At 39.1% G+C, this 22487-nt stretch overlaps 1 protein-coding gene and 1 pseudogene across 4 annotated transcripts in view; both read left to right on the top strand.

Annotated features, from left to right (window-relative positions):
- FKBP5 (FKBP prolyl isomerase 5) overlaps positions 1 to 22487 on the top strand; it is a 120620-nt gene that overhangs the window by 14343 nt on the left and 83790 nt on the right. The window lies entirely within an intron of this gene.
- Positions 8957 to 9054, top strand: LOC121030115 (uncharacterized; annotated as a pseudogene).

Raw genomic sequence — 22487 nt, 5'->3', positions numbered from 1 at the left:
GACGCTTAACCGACTGAGCCACCCAGGTGCCCCTAAATTTTTTTTTTAATGTTTATTTTTGAGAGAGAAAGAGAGAGAGAAGACAGAGTGTGAGTGGAGGAGGGGCAGAGAGAGAGAGGGAGACACAGAATCTGAAGCAGGCTCCAGGCTCCGAGCTGTCAGCCCAGAGCCCAACGCGGGGCTCGAACCCATGGACTGTGAGATCATGACCTGAGTTGAAGTCGGCCGCTCAACCGACTGAGCCACCCAGGTGCCCCTACAATGGAAGATTTGTAAAGCTCTAAACTTAGTTTCTGGTCACTCGAGATGCTCAATAAATACTCCCTTTTTTATAGAGTAGATAATTTTTTCTTGTATATAATGTCCATTCCAAGCCACCAAATAAATGATTATCACACTGTGTTTTTCCCTTGAAAGGTATTGTTTGAACTTTGGCAAGATGTCCTTACTGCATTTTGAAAATTTGCATGGTGTACAAATACTTCGTAGTCACTTTGAGTATACTTTTATCATGAATCATTTTGCAACTGGTAACAATGTTCTATAGTCTTTCCCATGATTACAGAAAGAAAAAGGCATGAGTTACCTAAAAATGCCCCAGACCTCTGCTTATCCTGCTGTATTCCTTCAAAGAAAGTAGGCTCCTGGACTAGATTCATTTTTACTAAAGTACTAATTTTTCTTTATCATTCTTAAACACTGAAGTTGAATTGTATAATCCACAGATGTATACAAATTTTTTCTCCCATATCCTTAAAGCTTTGTATCCAGTCACTTACTTACTATATTTCCCATGGTTTGGTTTCTTTTTTTCCTGTCTTCCCTTTTCTGAAGGGAGAAGGGATTTTTTTTAATCTGCTTTGTGATCTGCAATTTCTTTTGTATTTGGAAAATTGTTTTGGTATAAGTCCTGTAATTCTCATACATTGAGAAAGAAAGAGACTGTTTTGTAATTGTCATTCGTATATCAGTAGTATAATTTATATTTCCAATTTTGTAAACTATTAAATTTCTGCTATTGCTGTGTTAGCTGTCATGTATCATTTATACGCACTGTAGTTATGTTTGGTCATACTAAGTTCACGTCCACTGTTGTCAAAGTGGAAATACCATGGCTGGGGTGTATTTATGTATTGCTTCTAGAATTGTAGCCATTGACGAACAGGAAACTGAAAGCTGAAAGTTCAGGAAATGTATTGAGACTTTGTGGAAAAAATATATATGATACTGAAATCCATGACCATTTGAAGCCTGAAAAATTTATATATGAGTTTAGTCAGAAACGAATATTATGGATTCTTGTAACAATGCTGTCAGATGCTTAAATATGATAATGGATGCAGTATGTGCATTGCGGGCCAGGAAAATTGTGCAATGCTAGAAAAAAATGCAACAGATTATTATATGTGTTCAACTATACGCTTTCAAGAAATAAAACAGCTGGCACATCTATCAAATTCTTCAAGGATGTCATGTTTTCAGAGAATTGCAGTTTGGGGTTTAGTTTAGTTCTTGGGAAGGGGAGGTCTCTATTTTACAAGGTAGTCCATTTTACTTTTAGGAAGTTCTGATGGGTAAGTTTTATTTTCTCAAGTTGAACTTTGTTTCCCTATAATTTATTAATATGTTCTGTATTTTCTTAGTGTTGAAAATAATTGACTAAAATGACTTCAAAAGTTAAATGTATGTTAAGTTTTATTTTTTCATGTATTGTGGCATTTTAGGTGCCTCATAAAATACTACCATTGGAATCTTTATTTTTGAACTTATTTTGTAAATTTCTGTCAGAGGAGATGCGATTAACGTATATGCCTGGAACCTGTATTTTCTGTTTCTATACATAGCTGTTTTAACAGGATGTGATTTATATGGCTTCAACATTCTATTCTTTGAGACAAGTAGGAAGTTTTAACATAGTGGAAGAGGACATTTTTCTAACAATTGTATTTTTGTTGCTGTTCCATTGTTGTATATTTCAACAAAAGAGGTAACTAATGACGATTTCACTGCCACATTAAATGAGAATCCTATTTTTTTTTTTACAATGTTCTTTGTAGGAATTTCAGCTGCATTATATGTACTTATAATCATTTTATAAGTACTTATAAATCATTTTAATGGTCTCATTAGAATTAGCATCTTGTCAGGATTGATTTTGGTTTATATCTGTTACGGTCACATGTTCACTTCCAAACTGTCGTGGCAGCCAAGGGGGTAGAAAGCAATGACTGGCAAAGATTGGGGATTGGTTCCACTCCAGGAGGTGGGGAACATGGTTCCCCGGTGGAAAGTCCCAGAATGCTGTTTCCAGCAGAGGAGGGGAGGAATGGACTTGGGGCTGACAAAACAAGAAGTCTCACCAAGGCCAGACCACACAGGGGCTGGGATGGAAGGTGAAAAAGTTGAACCGTGTGCGGTAGTTGCTCTTTTGTTGCAATAGATGTTTTTTTTCAAGAAAAGGACCTTATTATACTTCTCACGTATATTATTATATTATCGAACTTCTTATGCAGTACATGTTCATTGTACAAAAATCTAGAAACATGTATAAGTTAGTGACGAAAATTAATATTTCTTGGGACGCCTGGGTGGTGCAGTTGGTTAAGCGTCCGACTTCAGCCAAGTCACGATCTCGCGGTCTGTGAGTTCGAGCCCCGCGTCAGGCTCTGGGCTGATGGCTCAGAGCCTGGAGCCTGTTTCCGATTCTGTGTGTCCTTCTCTCTCTGCCCCTCCCCCGTTCATGCTCTGTCTCTCTCTGTCCCAAAAATAAATAAACGTTGAAAAAAAAATTTTAGAAAATTAATATTTCCTATAACATTTTTCCCTTCCTCAAATGTTCTTGATTTTTCTTCATTTAGCATCTAGGTTCCTTTTTTGTTTGTTTTTGAGGGAGAGAAAGTGCGTGTACATGCAGCATGGGTGTGGGGCAGAGGCAGAAGCAGAGGGAGAGAGAGAATCCCAAGCAGGCTCCCACGCTGTCATTGCACAGTCTGATGTGGGGCTCACACTTGAACTGTGCGATCGTGGCCTGAGCGGAAAGCGAGAATCAGACGCTTAACCGCTTAACTGACTGAGCCACTCAAGTGCTCCTAGGTTACTTTTTATTTATTTTAAAGTGTGCTTGTTGAACTGTTCTTTCTACAAATTGTGCTGCTAGTAACTTTTAGAATTAATTATGAAGGGAATAGGAGTCAATTTTTAAAACCTTTGTTTTTGTTTGATACAATTGCCCTATTAATTTGTATCTTTTTTGGGGGAACAACCATAGGCATAATGAGAACACAGACATGGAAGGCAGAGTGGCTTTTACAGGGGAAATGGGAAAAATGGAGACCAAAAGACCTTTTTATAAGCTCTTAGGGAGCATGGACTAGGTTTTTCTTGTTACTGTTCTGTCAGTATCATCAGGCACAGTGCTTGGCACATAGTAAGTATTCCAGAGTCCAGAGTGCTGACCATCATAGTAAGTATTCCATAAATAATTGTTGAATGAAGGGATGAGTTTCTCATTAAGCATTTTGAGTAGTTCATATTTCTTGCACCATGGATAATCAAGATGAATTATATTCATCCAAAATTAAGAGCCTTTGCTGTCACAGCCTTTTCTTTCTCTTTAAAATTTATTATTAAGTATAATTGACATGCAATATTACATTAGTTTCAGGTATACAACATAGCGATTTGGCAGTTCTGTGCATTGCTCTGTGCCCTCCATGATAAGTGTAATCCCCATCTGTCCCCATACAAAGTTATTATGGTATATGACTATATTCCCTATGCTGTACTTTTTATCTGCATGCCTTACTTTGTAACTAGAATTTGTACCCCTTACTCCCCTTTACCTGTTTCACCCATTCTCCCACCCACCTCCTCTCTGGCAACCACCAGTTTGTTGTCTGTATTTAAGAGTCTTTTTTTGTGGGGCTCCTGGGTGGCTCAGTCAACTAAGTGTCCCAACTTCAGCTCAGGTCATGATCTCACGGTTAGTGAATTTGAGCCCTGTGCTGGGCTCTGTGCTGGCAGCTCAGAGCCCGGAGCCTGCTTTGGATTCTGTGTCTCCCTCTCTCTCAGCCCCTCCCCACTCATGCTCTGTCTCTCTCTCAAATAAACATTTAAAAAAAAGTCTATTTTTTTTTTTGTTTCTTTTTTCTTAAATGAATATTTAATACTGATTATTGTTTAAAAAGGTATGATTTGAAAAGATATATGCATCCCTGGGGCCAAATACGGAAGCAGCCTAAGTGTCCATCAAGAGATAAATGGATAAAGAAGGCATGATATACACGTGTGCGCACACACACACACGCACACAAATATTTCTCGGCCATAAATCTTGCCGTTTGCAAGAACATGGATGGACCTAGAGGGTATTATAGTAAGTGAAATAAGTTAGAGAAAGACACATACTTATGATCTTACTTATGTGGAATCTAAAAAACAAAACAGAGACTCCTAAATACCAAGAACAAATGGTAGTTATCAGAAGGGAGGGGTGGGGGGACGGGCAAAAAGGTGAAGGATTAAGAGGCACAGACTTGTAGTTATAAAATAAATCAGGGGATGTAAAGGACAGCATAGAGAATATAGTCAATAACATTGTAGTAACTTTGTGTGGTGACAGGTGATAACTACTCATTGTGGTGAGCATTTCATAATGTATATAAATATCAAATCACTGTATTGTAAACCTGAAAGTAATATTGTATGTCAACTACACTTCAGTTCAATAAAAAAGGATATGTTTGTATGTATGTATGTATACATACACATACACCCCCTAAAGTGAAAATCTCTTGTTTCTTTCCCTGAATCCCATTCCCAGAATTAGCTACTATTAGTGGTTTGTTATATTTCTTTTCAGATATTTCTTTGCATTCACAAATGTATATGCATTTTCTTTACACAAATAGAATAATAATATACATTCTGTTCTGTGATTTGCTTTTTTTTTTTTTTCTCCCTTTAGGTCATTCTTAAACATCTTTACCTATCAGTTCATTTACAGCTGCTGCTTTATTTTTAGTTGCTGTATAATATTCCATTGGTGGGGCTGTATAATAATAGTCCAGTAAGGAGGCTTCAGTTGTGTCATGTGTTTTTTTAAAACTATGACAACTGTGTTGTGCTTAATGTCCTTTTGCATATAATTTTTTTTCTGTGAGAATATCTACAAGTAATTTCCTGGAAGTATTGCTGGGTTAAAGAATATTTTGCACTTAAACCTTTTATAGATACTGGCAAATTCACCTTTAAAATAATATTTACCGCTTTGTACTTTCATTAAGGATATGAAGTGTTATTTACTGATAACTGTACGTTTTCATTTTGCTGATTAGAAGTGTTCATCTTGAGAAAATGAATCCTTCTCATACTAATTTGAGATGTTCAGAAGATGATAGACTAATATATTCCTGTTGCCTGAGGTGATCAGTTGAAGTCAAGTGAAAGAAGGTGCTCTGTACTGTCTATAGACCTATTGTGTGCATTGCACTATTTGGCTATGGGAGATGAAGATGTTGGTTTTCTGGGGTTTTGTCTTAGAATGTGTAAGATAAACATTTATTAGTGACAGTCTGAAGGGGTAGAAGGCCCTGAGTGCTGGTTTGAGAAGTTTGGACCTGTGCTGGAGAACTATTTAAAGTTCTTGAATTGGAATTGTACTGTGTGAGAGAGGCTTTACTGGCAGCATGTATAGAATGAATGGAAGTGAGTGAGTAGGCTGGAAGTAGGCGGGCCAGCTGGAGAACTGTGGTAATTCGGGAAGGAAATGAAGAAAACCCAGAATATGGTGATAGATGCGGATTTGGAAAGAAGGATAGTAGGAAACACAATGAGTATTTGGCAAGTCCTGTTGATTAAATGGAGAAAAAATATATTAAAGTTGTAAACGTAGGAGAATAGCCAGATAATACAGATGATGAAGTAAATAGAAAAGGGGATAATTTTGAAAAAGTTGGTTTTCTTTGAAAAGGTAGGGATATAAAAGGGTTCTACTTATAGTCAGGCAATTCGAGATCAAAACTGCAGAAGGGAAGGGGCGCCTGGATGGCTTGGTTAAGCAACTGACTTTGGCTCAGGTCATGATCTTGCGGTTCTTGGGTTCAAGCCCTGCATTAGGCTTTGTGCTGACAGCACAGATTCTGCTTTGGATTCTCTGTCTCCCTCTCTCTCTGCCTGTCCCTGCTCATGCTCTGTCTCAAAAATAAATAAACATTAAAAAAACTGCAGAAGGGAAGAGAGAGAAATTAGAAGTAGATTTGGTTATAATACAGGTAGTAGTTGGAATTAAGAGTGGTAAGGTCTGGTAAGATGCAGTTGACAGGGGAAGAGCAGTTGATTGAGAACTACATTTTGAAAAGGGGTACTCTCAATAATGGGAGATGGGATGAAAGAAAAATCAAGGAAAGAAGAAATTAATAATTGGGAGCAGGAAAAGAATCAGGATTTATATCTGCATATGATACAATACTTACCTGATGTTTTCCAGGCACATGCTGTGTTCTTCTTTTGGTAGTGATACCTCAGAAAATTTTAATGGTTATCTTAAAGATGGAGTTAATTTTATTCCTGAAGTTATATTTGAGTTTTGGTGTCGTATGCCTTGTTCCTTTTAGTTTCATAAAATCTTTTCATCTTAATATCTTTGGGTCCTAAACAAAAAAATACAGCTTATGGTTGGGTAAAGTCCATATACCTTGTACATTTTCCCCCCTCATTTTTAAGGTATTATTAGTCACCTGAGAGTGAATGAGTTTATCCGATCTTTACTGAAAACAGCTTTTTCAGAAAGAGAGTGAAGGGGTACACAAAAAGGCACTGAGCTCCTGGCCAGAGCAGCAGGCCAAGGAAGTGAGAGGAAAACAAAGCAGGGAGATGGGGCACAGGAGACCCAGTGCAACTCCTTTACAATCCAGCTGATGGGGCTCACTCAGCTAGCTGGAAGCAGGCCCCAGGGGCTAAGGTGCATAAATCCAGGCCTCAATGAGGGACATCACAGCCTTGAGCAGTTAATTGATGGTTTAGAAAAATGTTTCCTGGCTTTTGAAACTTGGCCAATAACCAGTGGTAAGAATCCATATATTTTTAGGACATAGTGTGAATTTAGAGTTTTTACTGTCGTAGTGCTTGTCAGGATGGAGCCTACTTACAGGAAATGATACAGTATCAAACAGGACTTCTGATACTATGTGAAACGGTTAGAGTTGCAGCCTCAGGAGTCATTCTACCTGGTTTCACTGTTCACCAGCAATATCGTGCCTCTTAATTTTACCACCTGGAAATGGCAAGAACAGTTCCTGTTTTGCACAGGGTTATTGAGAGAGGCTCCGTCATGGAACTTACCATTCTTACCAGCACTGTGCATGGTGGTAAGTGGAGGGAAAAAATGGTAGGGCTGATTGCTGTAGTTACTTGTTCTTTTATATTAGGTAATAAAGAAGGCCTCTCTGGTAAGTATTTGAGCAGAGACCTACCTGAAGGAAGTCAGGGAGCCAACTATGCTGGGGGAGGAAGGAGTTCTAGACAGAGGGAAGAGTGAGCGCAGAAGCCCTGCAGAGAGGCATGTTGGAGGCTGTAGCGAGAAGGCCAGTGTAGCAAAAACGGTGAGTGAGAGGAGGAGTAATAGGAAACAGTTTCAGAGATAGCCACTGACCAGCATGCGGGGTGTTAAGTGCAAGAAGGACTTTGGATTTTGGATTTTATTCTTTGTGAGATGGGAAGCTATTGGAGTGTTGCCAGAGTAATTTTTTTAAGCTAGTCTGATTGTCACTTCTTTGCTTCAGTTCTCTATTTCCTTTTGAATGAAGTTCACATGCTTTATTCTGGCACACACAGTCCTTCACAGTCAGCTTCTGCCTATTTAGTATCATCGGCATCCTTTCCACATGTATCCTCCACTTTAGCCAAATTGGATTACATGCAGTTCCTTGGATGGGCCGTGATGATTCATGTCTTTGTGTCTTTCTGCATGTTATTTGCCCTTTGAGAAACTCTCCCCCTCAGCGCACATAATCATTGGCTGTGTTTTGGAGGGTCCTCTTTGTGCTCCGAGGGCACTCTGTGCCTTGTTCTCTCACCTTTCCCTCTCCCCTAGCAACTTTGTACTCGGGCCACAGTCCTGGAATGTGCTGTGTTCTTTTCCCAGCCTTGATTTTGCTCTTGCCCCACACCCTTGCCACTTGAAATTAATGTCCATCCTTCAAGAACCAGCTGGAATACTGCCTTCTTTTCCCTGCTTTATAAACCTCCATCTTTCCCCTGCCCTTACAAATATTTTGTAGCTCTCTCGTACTTAATCAGTTATCTTGAATTGAAATGCTTCTTTGCCCCACCTCACCCCAAATCCTTGGCCTTGCTCCTTTCAGTTTCCATTGTGGCTCCCAGTATAGCGGCTTGCTCAGATTTTGCATTCAGTAGGTACTCATGGTGTACAGGATTCACAGCATAAGTAGAAAACTGTTGGGTTTCAAGATGCTGAAGGCAAAGCAGCAAAAATGAACAACCAAAGTGAGGCAGCTGTGAAATTAACCAAAAAAACTTACTGTGACATAATGTTGATGGTGGTGTGGTTACCTTGGTTCTCTCCTATATTTACTATTGGCACCAAAAATTGGTGCACCCCTTTTGGAATGTAGTTTAGCAAAATGGATTCGAAAACATAAATGTTCATGGGTTTTGACCCAGTGACACCATTTCCAGAAACCATCTTGAGAAAATAATGTGGTGGTTGCTTTGGCAGCACGTATGCCAAAATTGGAACGAGAGGTGCCTGGGTGGCTCAGTTGTAAAGCGTCTGACTCTTGGTCTTGGCTCAGGTCACGATCTCACGGTTTCGTGAGTTCGAGCCCCACGTTGGGCTCTGTGCTGGCAGCACGGAACCTGCTTGGATTCTCTCTCCCTCTCTTTGCCCCTTGCCCACTTCCCCTATTTCTGCCTCTCTCAAATAAATAAAATAAAACTTGAAAACAAAGTAAAATAAAGTAGAAATGATAGAGAAGATTAGTGTGGCCCCTGTGCAAAAATGACATGGAAATTCATGAAGCATTCCATATTTTTTGTAAGTTGTATCTCAATTAAAAAAAAACAAAACTAAAAAAAAGGGGGGGTGCCTGGGTGGCTCGGTTGGTTGAGTGTCCACTTTTGATTTTGGCTTGGGTCCTGATCCCAGGGTCGTGAGATCCAGCCCTGCATTAGGCTCCACACTCAGCATGGAACCTGCTTGAGATTCTCTCTCCTTCTCTCTCTCTCTTTGTCCCTCCCCCACCCCTAAAATTAAAAAAAAAAAAAAATTAAAAAAGGAAATAATACAAATCAGGATGACAGTTATAACTACTAATGTTTGAAAGTTTACTGTGTGACAGTCACCATGCCAAGCCCTTACTTAATTTAATTTTCAAAATTCCAAGAGGTGTGAATATTGTTAATCTCATGTGATAGACTCCCGTCTATCTTTGAGGCACAAAGTAGTTGGGTGACTTGCCCAAGCAGCACTCGTAGCTGCTATTGTTGTCAAGCCAGGGTTGCCACTAAAGCAGACTGTTAAGAATCCATACTCGTTGGGGCACCTGGGTGGCTCAGTCGGTTAAACATCTGATTCTTGATTTTGGCTCAGGTCATGATCTCACTGCTTGTGAGATCGAACTTGCTTGGGATTCTGTTTCTCCCTCTCTCTCTGCCCCTCCCCTGCTTGCGCTTGTGCTCTCTCTCAAATAAACGTAAAAAATAAAATTAAAATCTTAAAAAAAAAGGAATCCATACTTTCTCTCTCTTTTTTTTTTTAAGATTTTATCTTTAAATCTCCACACCAACCTGGGCCTCGAACCCACAACCCTGAGATCAAGAGTCACACACTCCACCAACTGATCAGCCAGGCACACCAAGAATCCATACTCTTTTTAAAAATTTTATTTTTAAGTTTATTTATTTATTTTAAGAGAGGGAGGGAGAGGGAGCAAGTGAGAGCAGGGGAGGGGCAGAGAGAGAGAGAGAGAGAGAGAGAGAGAGAGAGAGAGCGAAAGAGCATCCCAAGCAGGCTTCATGCTGTCAGCATGGAACCTGACATGGCACTCGATCTCACAAACTGTGAAATTATGACCTGAGCTGAAACCATGAGTCAGATGCTTGCTTATTAACCTTCTGAACCACCCAGGTGCCCCAAGAATCCATACTCTTAATTATTTAGTATGATAAATGCCTAGGCACAAAAATGTTCACAGCAGTGTTACATAAAATAGATACATTGGAAGAATGTATGTTAGGAGCTAATGTCCATTCAAGAAGATAATTTTTCTACCAGCTGTATTGAGATAAAATTCACATAGCCTGGTATTCACCTCTTTAAGGTGTGTTAATCAGTGGTTTCCAGTATATTTACAGAATTGTGGGGCACCTGGGTGGCTCATCAGTTGAGCTTCCGACTTTGGCTCAGGTCATGATTTCACCATTCATGAGTTCGAGCCCTGCATCGGGCTTGCTGCTGTTCGCACAGAGCCTGCTTCAGATTCTCTGTCCCTCTTCTCTCTCTACCCTTTCCCCGCTCAAACTCTCTCTCTGAAAAATGATTAAACATTAAAATAAAAAGATTTCAACAATATATTCACAAAATTGTGCAACTATTACCATTATCCCACTTCAGAGCATTTTGTCACCCCCAAAAGAAATGTCACACCCTTTAGCAGTCACTCCTACTTCTAACCATTACTCTCAGTGACCACCATTCTACTTTCTGCCTCTATAGATTTGCCTGTTCTGGACATTTCATATCAATGGAATCATAGCATATATGGTATTTTTTTGTCTTGCTCTCACTTAGCATAGTATTTTCAAGATTTTTTCATGTAGCATATTATCAGTACTTTATTGCTTTTCATTGCTGAATGATATTGTGTTGCATGAATATACATTTTGTTTACCCATTCAGTAGTTAATGGATATTAGGATTGTTTCTACTCTTTGGCTAATATGAATAATGCTGTTATGAACATTGATGCATAAGGTTTTGTGTGGACATATGTTTTCATTTGTCTTAGAACTGTTGATCAGATGATAACTGTTTAACTTTTAGAGGAATTAGAGCCACAGTTTTCCAAAGCAGCTGTACCATTTTGCATTCCCACTAGCAATGCATGAGGGTTCTACTTTTTCTACATTTTTGTTAGTGTTTGTTACAATCTTTTTTTCTAATAGCCATCCTATTGGGTATGGAGTGGTCTCTTACTGTGGCTTTGATTTGCATTTCCCTACTTTCCCTCAGCATCTTTTCATGTGATTATTTGCTATTTATGTATCTTCTTTGGAGGAAATGTGTATGTGAATACTTTGCCCATTTTTTTAACTTTTATTTTTCAAGTAATCTCTGTACCCATTGTGGCGCTCAAATTCATAACCCCGAGATCAAGAGTCACATGCTCCACAACTGAGCCAGCTAGGCACCCCTGCCCATTTTTTAATTGGGTTATTTGTTTTCTTTATTACTGAGTTGTAGATTTTTTTTATTGACGTATAGTTGACATTATATTAGTTTCAGGTGTACAATATAGTGATGTGAAAATTAGATACATTATGAAATGCTCACCATGGTAAGTGTAGTCCTATGTCGCTAAATGAAGTTATTACACTATTATTGACTGTATTCCCTATGCTATGCTTTTCATCCCCATGACTTATTTATAACTGGAAGTCTGTACCTCTTAATCCCCTTCACCTATTTCACCTCTCTCCAACTCCCTCCCTTCTTGTAGCCATCAGGTTTTTTTTCCTATATTTATGACTCTGTTTCTGTTTTGTTTTTTAGGTTCTCTATATAAGTGAAATCCGATGGTATTTATCTTTCTCTGTCTGACTTATTTAGCATAATATGCTCTAGGTCTATACATGTTGCGAATGCATGATTTCACTCTTTTGTGGCCGAGTAATATTCCATTGTGTACACACCACATTTTCTTTAGCCATTCATGTATCGATGGACACTTGCATTGCTTCTGTATCTTGCCTGTTGTAAATGGTGCTTCAGTAAACATAGGAGTGCCAGTATGCTTTTCATTTAGTGTTTTCTTTGATTAAATATCCAGAAATGGAATTACTGGGTCATATGGTATTTCTACTTGCAATTTTTTGAGGAGCCTCCATACTGTTTTCTGTAGTGGTTGCACCAATTTCCATTCCCAACAACTAATGCAAGGAAGTTCCCTTTTCTCCACATTGTTGCCAGCAGTTGTTATTTCTTATCTTTTTGATAATAGCCATTTTGACAGGTGTTAGTTAATATCTCATTGTGGTTTTAATTTGAATTTCCTTGATAAGTGATGCTAAGCATCTTTTCATGTACTTGTTGGCCGCCTATATGTCCTCTTTGGGAAAATATCTGTTTAGGTCCTCTGCCCAGGTTTTAATCAGATTGTCTTTTGGTGTTGAGTTGTATGAGTTCTTTATATATTTTGCATTAATATATTTTGGATATATCATCAGCAGATATCTTCTCCCATTCAGTAGGTTGCCTTATTGTTTTGTTGGTGGTTTCCTTCACTGTGGAAAAGCTTTATAGTATGATATCCCAGTTTTGTTTTGTTTTGTGTTTTGCTTTTGTTTTCCTTGTCTGGGGAGACATATATAAAACAAGTTACTAAGGCCAGTGTCTAAGAGTTTACTGCCTGTGTTTTCTTTTAGAAGTTTTATAGTTTCAGGTCTTACATTTAGATCTTTAATACATTTTGAGTTTCTTTTTGTATGTGGTGTAAAAAAGTGGTCCAGTTTCATTCTTTTGTATGTAGCTGCCCAGTTTTCTCAATGCCATTTGTTGGAAGAGATGGTCTTTTCCCCATTGTATATTTTTGCCTCTTTTGTCATAGATTCATTGTACCATAGAACCTTGGGTTTATTTCTGGGCTTTTTATCCTGTTCCATTGATCTGTGTGTCTCCTTTTGTGCCAGTACCATACTGTTTTGATTACTATTGCTTTGTAGTATAGTTTGAAATCTGGGATTGTAATACCTCCAGCTTTGTTCCTCTTTCTCAAAATTACTTTGGCTAATTGGGGTCTCTTGTGGTTCTATACACATTTTAGGATTTTTCTAGTTCTGTGAAAAATGCCATTGGTATTTTGATAGGGATTGTATTGAATCTGTGGATTGGTTTGGGTAGTATGGACATTTTAATGATACTAATTCTTACGATCCATGGGCATGGTATATAACTTTTTAATTTATTTATGTTGTCTTCATTTTTTTTTTCCAGCAATATCTTGCAGTTTTTTTAGAGTACAGATCTTTCACCTTCTTTGTTAAATTTATTCCTAGGTATGTTCTTATTTTTGATGCAACTATTTTCTTAATATCTTTTTCTGATAGTTTGTTATTAGTTTATAGAAATACAACTGATTTCCATATGTTGGTTTTGTATCTTGCTATTTTTACTGAATTCATTTATTATTTCTAATAATTTTTTGGTGGAGTCTTTAAGGTTTTCTGTATATAGGATCATGTCATCTGCAAATAGTGACAGTTTAACTTGTTTCTTACCAGTTTGGAGGCTTTTTATTTCTTTTTCTTGTCTGATTATTGTGGCTAGGACTTCCAGTACTATGGTGAATAAAAGTGGTGAAAGTGGGCATCCTTCTTCCTGATCTTAGAGGAAAAGCTTTCAGCTTCTCACTGTTGAGTATGATGTTAGTTGTGGGTTTGTCATGTATGGCCTTTATTATGTTGAGCTGTATTTCTTCTCTACCCACATTGTTGAATGGAATTTTCCATCATGAATGGAATTTTGTCAAATATTTTTCTTTTTTTAAGGACTTTTTTGAAGTTTATTTTGAGAGAGAGAAAGAAAAAATGAGAATGGGGGAGGGGCAGAGAGACAGGAAGAGAAAGGATCCCAAGTGGGCTCCATGCTGAGTGTGGAGCTTGACGCAGGTCTTGATCCCATGATGCTGGGATCTTGACCTGAGCAAAATCAAGAGTCAGACACTTAACTGACTGGGCCACCCAGGCGGCCTCGTCAAATACTTTCTCTGCATCTGTTGAGATGATCTTGGTTTTTATTTGTCATTTTATTAACATGGTGTATTATGTTGATTGATTTGCATGTATTGAACCATCCTTGCATTACTGGATTAAATCCCACTTGTAGTGGTGAATGATCCTTTTAATGTGTTTTTGAGTTTGGTTTGCTAATATTTTGTTGAGGGTCTTTACATCTATGTTCACTAAGGTATTCTGTAAGTTTTTTGGGGGTAGGGTAGTGTCTTTGGTTTTGTATCAGGGTAATTGCTGGCCTTATAAAATGAATCTGAAAGCATTCTTTCCTTCTTTCCTTTTTTTTTTTTTTTTTTTTTGGAATAGTTTGAGAAGGATAGAGTTTTTAACATATATGTTTTGGTAGAATTCACTTGTGAAGCCATCTGGTCGTAGACTTTTGTTGTGGAGAGTGTTTTGATTACTGATTGAATTTTGTTCCTAAGAATTGGTCCGTTCAGATTTTCTGTTTCTTCTTGATTCAGTCTTGGAAGAAGGTATGTTTCTAAGAATTTATCCACTTCTTCCGGGTTGTTCAATTTGTTGGCATATAATTTTTTGTTGTAGTGTTTTATAATCCTTTGTATTTTTATGGTCTCGTTTGTAACTTCTCTTCCATTTTTTTGTTTTATTTGGGTTCTCATTTTTTCTTGAAGAGTCTGACTAAAGATTTGTCAATTTTAATCTTGTCAATAAACCAACTTAGTTTCATTGATCTTTTCTGTTGTTTTTTAAGCCTGTATTTCATTTATTTCCACGCTGGTCTTTATTGTTTTCTTCCTTCTACTACCTTTAGTCTTTATTCTCTCTTTTTTTTTTTTAATTTTTTTTTTTTACTTATTTTTGAGAGAGATAGAGAGAGGGAGACAGACAACATAGCATGAGCAGGGGAGAGGCAGAGATTGGTGGAGACACAGAATCCAAAGCAGACTCCAGGCTCTGAGCTGTCAGCACAAAGCCTGATGTGGGGCTCAAACTCATGAACCGTGAGACCATGACCTGAGCTGGAGTGGGACGCTTAACCAACTGAGCCACCCAGGCGCCCCGTATTCTCTTTCTAGTTCATTTTGGTGTAAGATTAGATTGTTTATTTGAGATTTTTCTTGTTTCTTGAGGTAGGCCTGTATCACATAAACTTTCCTCTAAGAATTGCTTTTGCTGTATCCCAAAGATTTTGAACCATTGTGTTTCCATTTTCATTTGTCTCCAGTTATTTTTCCTCCTTGATTTAATTTGACCCATTGGTTGGTTGTAGCATGTTTTTTAGGCTCCACATGTTTTGTGTTTTTTCCAGTTTTTTTCTTGTAATTGATTTCTAGTTTTATACTGTTGTGGTTGGAAAAGATGTTTAGTATGATTTAAGTCTTCTTAAATTTATTGAAACCTGTTTCATGGCCTAACATGTGATCTATCCTGAAAATGTTCCATCTGTGCTTGAAAAGAATGTGTATTCTGCTGTTTTTGGATGGAATGTTCTGTATATATCTGTTCAAAGTCCATCTGGTCTAATGTGTTGTTCAAAGCCAGTGTTTACTCACTGATTTTTTTTGCCTGGATGATCTATCCATTGATGTAAGTAGGGTGTTAACATCTCCTACTGTTGTTGTATTCCTGTCAATTTCTCCCTTTGTGTCTGTTAATATTTGCTTTATATATTTAAGTGCCTCTATGTGGGGTGCATAGATATTTACAATTGTCATACCCTCTTATCAGATCAATCCCTTTATCATTATGTAATGCCTTTCTTTGTATCTTCTTACAGTCTTTGTTTTAAAGTCTGTTTGTTCTGATATAAGTATTGCTGTCTCAGTTTTTTTTTTCCCACTTCCATTTACATGGAATACCTTTATATCTCTTCACTTTCAGTCTTTTTTTAGTTCTGAGGTGAGTCTCTTGTAGACAGCATATAGGTGGATCTTGTTTATTCTGTCACCCTCTTTCTTTTGATTGGAGCATTTAATCCATTTACATTTAAAGTTATTGATGGGTATGTATTTATTGCCATTTTGTCCATTGTTTTTTGGTCGTTTTTGTGGTTCTCTGTTCATTTCTTCTTTTGCTCTCTTCCTTTGTGATTTGTTGACTTTCTTTGGTGTTATGTTTGGATTCCTTTCTCTTTATTTTATTTTATTTTTTTGTATATATATATATATATATATATATATATATATATATATACGTTTTACAGGTTTTTGGTTTGTGGTTACCATGAGGTTCATATGTAACGATCTATGTATATGACAGTATTGATTAAATTGATGGTCACTTAAGTTTGAACACATTCTAAAAGCACTACATATTTACTTCCCTGTCCATGTTTTCTGTCTGATATTTTATTTTTAGATAATATTTTTTAAAATTTCTTTTTATGATGTTTATTTTTGAAAGAGAGACAAGAGTGTGAGCAGGGGAGGGGCAGAGAGTGAGGGAGACACAGAAGCTGAAGCAGGCTCTGGGCTCTGAGCTGTCAGCACAGAGCCGGACGCGGGGCTCGAACTCAGGAACCATGAGATCGACCTGAGCAGAAGTTGGATGCTTCACCGACTGAGCCACCCAAGCGCCCCTACATTATATTTTTAAATAACTTTTTATAATTTTACTAATTTTGTCTTTTAAACTTCATACTATTTTTATAAGTGATCTACTTTTTACAGTGTGTTTGCTTTTACCAGTAAAATAGTTTCCTTTCATAATTTTCTTTTTAGTTATGCCCTTTTCTTTTCCACTTAAAGAATTCATTTTATTTTTTTTTTTTTAATTTTTTTTTAATGTTTATTTATTTTTGAGACAGAGAGAGACAGAGCATGAACGGGGGAGGGTCAGAGAGAGGGAGACACAGAATCCGAAACAGGCTCCAGGCTCTGAGCTGTCAGCACAGAGCCTGATGCAGGGCTCGAACTCACGGACCGCAAGATCATGACCTGAGCTGAAGTCGGCCGCTTAACCGACTGAGCCACCCAGGCGCCCTTTAAAGAATTCATTTTAATGTGAGGTTTAGTGGTGGTAAACACCCTTACCTTTTGTTGTCTAGGAAGCTCTTTATTTCTCCTTCAATTCTGAATGATAACCTTGTCAGGTAGAATATTTTGGCTTTAGGTTTTTTCCTTTCAGTACTTTGAATATATCATGCCACTCCCTTCTGGCCTGAAAGTTTTCTGCTGAGAAATCAGCTGACAGTCTTATGGAGTTTCCCTTGTATGTAACTGTTTGCTTTTCTATTGCTGCTTTTAAGATTTTCTTTAACTTTTGCTATTTTAATTATTATCTGTCTTGGTGTGGATCTCCTTGGGTTCATCTTGTTTGGGGCTCTCTTTCATTCCTGGACTTGGATGTCTGTTTCTTTTCCCAGGTTAGGGAAGTTTTTAGCTATTTTGTCTTCAAGTAAGTTTTCTACCCCTTTCTTGGACCCCTGTTATGTGAATGCTAATATGCTTGATGCTGTCACAGAGTTCTCTTTAACTTACTTTCATTAAAGAAAAAATATCTTTTTCCTTTTGCTGTTCAGTTTGGTTGTTTTCCACTTTCCCGTCTTCTAGATCTCTCATCCATTCTTCTGCATCTTTTAATTTGTTGATTCTCTCTAGTGTATTTTTCATTTCAGTTATTGTATTTAGCTCTGACTGGTTCTTTTTTATATTTTTTATTTTGTTGTTGAAGTTCTCACTGAGTTCATTCACTCTTCTTTCAAATCCGGTGAGTCTGTTTATGACCATTACTTTGAGCTCTTTATCAGCAGATTGCTTACTTCTGTTTCATTTATTTTTTCTGGGGTTTTGTCCTTTCATTTTGAACATATTTCTCTGTCCCTTCATTTTGTCTGAATCTCTGTTTGTTTCTGTGTATTAGGTAGGTCAACTATGTCTCCTGCTCTGAAAGTAAATGGCCTTATGTAGAAGATACCCTGTAGTGTCCATCAGTGCAGCAGCCCCCCACCCACCCCGTCACCGTAACCAGCTGTTCAAAGGTGTCCCCCGTGTTAGTAGTGTGCGCTCATCTATTGTGGATGGGCTGTGACTGCTGTGGGCATGCTGGTGGACAGGGCTGGCCCTCAGTTTGGCTGTCAGCAGCGACGGGCTGCAATCTCTGGCAGGGTACTGGTTGACAGAGTGTGCCTCCTGTGTGGTTACACCTGTAGTTTTGTGATGTGCTGGTGGGTGGAACAAGCCCTCAGCCCTGCTGTCTTCAATGACTGGCTTCTACCTCTGGGTGCACTGGTGGGCAGGCCTCCCCCCTGCCCCGCCTTTATTCCCACGGCTAGCCCAGAGACCCTGCTATAGCTAGTATGGGCATGCTGGTGCATGGGGCTAGCTTCCTCACTCTTCAGGGCAGAAGTCTGGAGGGGTGCTTAGAGGGTTACCTCTCAGCTTAGGGCTGCCCGCCAGGTATGGCAGAGTAGTAGTTGCTCCGCAGGAATGTCAGTCGTGACTGAGACTGCCCTTCAGGTGTGGTACGGTGGAATCCACTTTGGAGGGGAGCCTGCCAGGTGGGGCAGGTCTACAGGGGAATGCTAGGGCTGGGCTAGCACACTTGCAAGGTAGGTAGAGAGTGTCAAAACTGGCTCCCACAAGTGTCTGGCCAGCTAAGCTGAAGGAGGGCAAGAAATGTGGGACCCTTCAGACTTCTGTTTTCCAGGAAGGTTCCTGCAGATTCCTGACCTCTCCAGCACATGTTCTAACAATTAGTAAATCTCCTTCACTTAAAACCCAGGTACTTTCCAAAGTCTGCTGCTGTGCTGGGTCTTAGACTGGGTGATAGTAGTACCATGGCCCTTTAGTAGAGGAGTCTTGGTTTCCTGTGGCCCTGTGATTCTCCAAGAAATAAGACCCCCTGATTTTCAGAGCCAGATGTTACGGGGTCTCATCTTTCCCGTGCAGGTCCCAGGGCTGGGGGTGCCCATTGTGGGGCTTGGTCTCCTGGCTCCTTCATGCCTGTGATATCCCTCCCGCGGTGGGTTGCAGCCCTGGGGGTTTTGGTTCACCAGTTGTGTCTCTGCCCCTCCTCTCCTTGATGTGGTCTTCTCCTTAAGTTTTCGACTGTTGAAGATCTGTTCTGCCAGTCTTCACATCATTTTTACTGTGAGTTTTATCACATGGAATTGTTACCTCGGTGTGTCCGTGATGGGAGGTGAGCTCAGGATCTTCCTACTCTGCCTTCTTTCCCATCTCTCTTAGGAGTTAAAGTATTCTAGATATCAATCCTGTTATCAGATAAGTGATTGGGAAGATTTTCATCCCATCCTGTGTGACGTCTTTTTGCTTTCTTCATGGTGTTCTTTGAAGCACAGAAGTTTTTAATTTTCATGAAGCCTCTTCTGTTTTTTATTGTTGCTTGTGCTTTCACTTTCACATAAGGCACCATTGCCTAATTCATGCTCAGTGAAGATTTACAATCCCCATGCTTTCTTCTAGGAGGTAGATAGTTTTGGCTCTTAAATTGCTGTCATTGATCCATTTTGAGTTACTTTTTGTATGTGGTATGAGGTACGGTAGTCAAACGTTGTCATTTTTGCTTTTGGAGATCTAGCTGTCCCATTTGTTGAAAAGACTGTTGTTTCCCCCACTGAATTGTCATGGCAACTATTTTGAAAATATAAGTTGAGGGGCGCCTGGGTGGCTCAGTCGGTTGAGCGCCCGACTTCAGCTCAGGTCATGATCTCGCGGTCCATGAGTTTGAGCCCCGCGTCGGGTTCTGTGCTGACAGCTCAGAGCCTGGAGCCTGCTTCAGATTCTGTGTCTCCCTCTCTCTGCCCTTCCCCCACTCATGCTCTGTCTCTCTCTGTCTCAGAAGTAAATAAACATCAAAAAAAATTTTTAATAAAAAAAAAATACAAGTTGAACATAAATGTAAGAGTTTATTTCTCAGCTTTCAATTCTATCCCATAGATCGGTGTCTGTCCTTATTTCTGCTACCACACTGTCTTGATGTTGGAGTTTTTGTAGTTAAGGTTTGGAACCATGAAGTGTGAGTTCTCTCAGCTTTGTTCTTCTCAAGGTTGTTTTGGCTATTTTACTCAGTTTTTGCCGTGAACCTACGACTGCTCTAAAAAATAATATCTGTTTAAAAGAAGGTACCTTTATATTGTAATATTGGGATTATGATTTTTTTCCTCTTTATTTCTGAAACTTTCTGTAATATATAACTGTGTTAAATTTTATAATTTTAACTCAGTTTTGGCTAATAGAATAACCTTTTAACTCAAGAGGCAACTCTTGGCTCTGTAGATAAAAAACCAAGTTAACTTAACTTTCCAGGAAGAATGTGTGAAGGTGAGGAGCTGGGATTTAAGGTTATGGTTAGAATGAGCCAGTCTCAGGTTTAATATTCAGCTTTTTAAAAAAATTAATTTATTTATTTTGAGAGAGAGAGTTCACAAACCAGGGAGTGACAGAGAGAGGCAGGGAGAGGGAGAGACAGAGAGGCGGGGAGAAGGAGAGAATCCCAAGCAGACTCCGCGTTGTGCTCGAACTCATGAACTATGAGATCATGACCAGAGCTGAAATCAAGAGTTGGATGCTTAACTGACAAGCCACCCAGGTGCCCCCAGTATTCAGCTTCTTGATTAATTCTCCTTTCTTTTTCCAGTTAGCTTTCTTCAGTTTCTTCTCTGCTTTCTCACTCTCCATTAAAAGCCCTCCCTTGCACCCCAGCTTAGAACTTTACTCAGAACTTTTAGATGAAATTTTGGGAATCTGGCCACTTTGTATAATTGACATTGATAACTGGAATGAGTGACAGATGAGTAGCATGAAGGCAAGGCTCCCAATAATCCAGTCTGAGCCACAGATGCCACTTTGGAAAGTAAGAAGGGGAGCAGGGGGAAGGAGGTCATCCAAGCAGCACTCATAATTGCCTTCTCTGCCCCTTTGTGTTTTGTCTGTTTCTTTTGCATCTATGTATGTTGTTTTCTTGTGGCACTGTATGCTTTTTAAGGGCAGCTATCTACAAGTGGTGCTAGAACTGGTTACAAGTTTAAATAGACAAAAGAGGGGGGGCATCTGGGTGGCTCAGTCGGTTGGGCATCTGACTTCGGCTTAGGTTGTGATCTTGTGATTCATGGGTTCGAGCCCTGCTTTGGGCTCTGTGCTGACAGCTCAGAGCCTGGAGCCTGCTTCTGATTCTGTGTCTCCCTCTCTCTCTGCCCCTCCCCCGCTCATGCTCTCTTTCTCTCTCTCAAAAATAAATAAAATTTTAAAAAAGTAAAGTAAATAGACAGAGAGAAGCAAGCCATATGATTTGGTGACAGACTGCTGTTCATATGTTGCTTGTAGGTCCTTCTGCAGCATGTGTGTGTTCTTTTTTTTTAAGTTTCTTTATTTTTGAGACAGAGAGAGACAGAGCATGAACGGGGGAGGGTCAGAGAGAGAGGGAGACACAGAATCTGAAGCAGGCTCCAGACTCTGAGCCATCAGCCCAGAGCCCGACGCGGGGCTCGAACTCACGGACCATGAGATCGTGACCTGAGCTGAAGTCGGACGCTTAACCGACTGAGCCACCCAGGCGCCCCAACATGTGTGTGTTCTAAATAGGGAGTTTCCTTGGGGTGCCTGGGTGGCTCATTCGGTTGAGCGTCCGACTTCAGCTCAGGTCATGATCTCGTGGTCTGAGTTCGAGCCCTGCATAGGGCTCTGTGCTGATAGTTCAGAGCCTGGAGCCTGCTTCGGATTCTGTGTCTCCCTCTCTCTGCCCCTCCCCCACTCATGCGCTGTCTGTCTGTCTCTCTCTCTGTCAAAAATAAATAAGCATTAAAAAAAATTTAAATAGGGAGTTTTCTTTCCACTTTAAGCAATATTAAAATCTCAGTATATTGAGATACATTATTGTATCTCATATTGCATCAATGCAGAATATTGAGATTTTGCATATTGTCCATTTGAGGTTTGTTTTAAAACAAAAGCAAGTTTTATACCAATGTCAACCACAAGCTAACTTTTGTAGCATTATGACTTTCAAGTATTAAGGTGATTTTCACTGTGTATTTTTCAGTTGAATTAATCAAAAGAAGGGGATTTTTCTTTTTTTTTAGATTTCTTTTTAACGTTTATTTATTTTGAGAGAGAAATAGAGAGCAAGCAGGAGAGAGGCAGAGAGAGGGAGACAGAGAATCCCAAGCAGGCTGCACACTGTTAGCTCAGAGTCCTATGCAGGACTTGAACTCACAAACCATGAGATCATGACCTGAGCCAAAACTACGAGTCAGGCACTTAACCATCTGAGCCACCCAGGGGTCCCCTAATTTAGAGTTTTTTAATTGTGGTATATTAATGGCCTTTATAAATGTAAAGTTACACTTTTTTTATTCTTGGAATGTTTAAAACAATCATTTCTTAATAGATTAAAGGAAAAAAGAGACTGCAATTACCCAGATTTCCAGAAATTTTCATAGTTTTGGCTGATAAAGTACCTGCCATTTTTGGAGGTAGATTCATTTATCAGTTACAGGCTTTTTTTTTTTTTTTTTTTTTTTTTTTTTTTTTTTTTTT

This window comes from Herpailurus yagouaroundi, unplaced genomic scaffold (assembly GCF_014898765.1).
Source record: "Herpailurus yagouaroundi ecotype Mexico unplaced genomic scaffold, PumYag 139, whole genome shotgun sequence".
NCBI classification, from domain to species: domain Eukaryota; kingdom Metazoa; phylum Chordata; class Mammalia; order Carnivora; family Felidae; genus Herpailurus; species Herpailurus yagouaroundi.
Note: the sequence above shows the minus strand (reverse complement) of the source record. Positions and strands in the feature narration are given on the sequence as shown.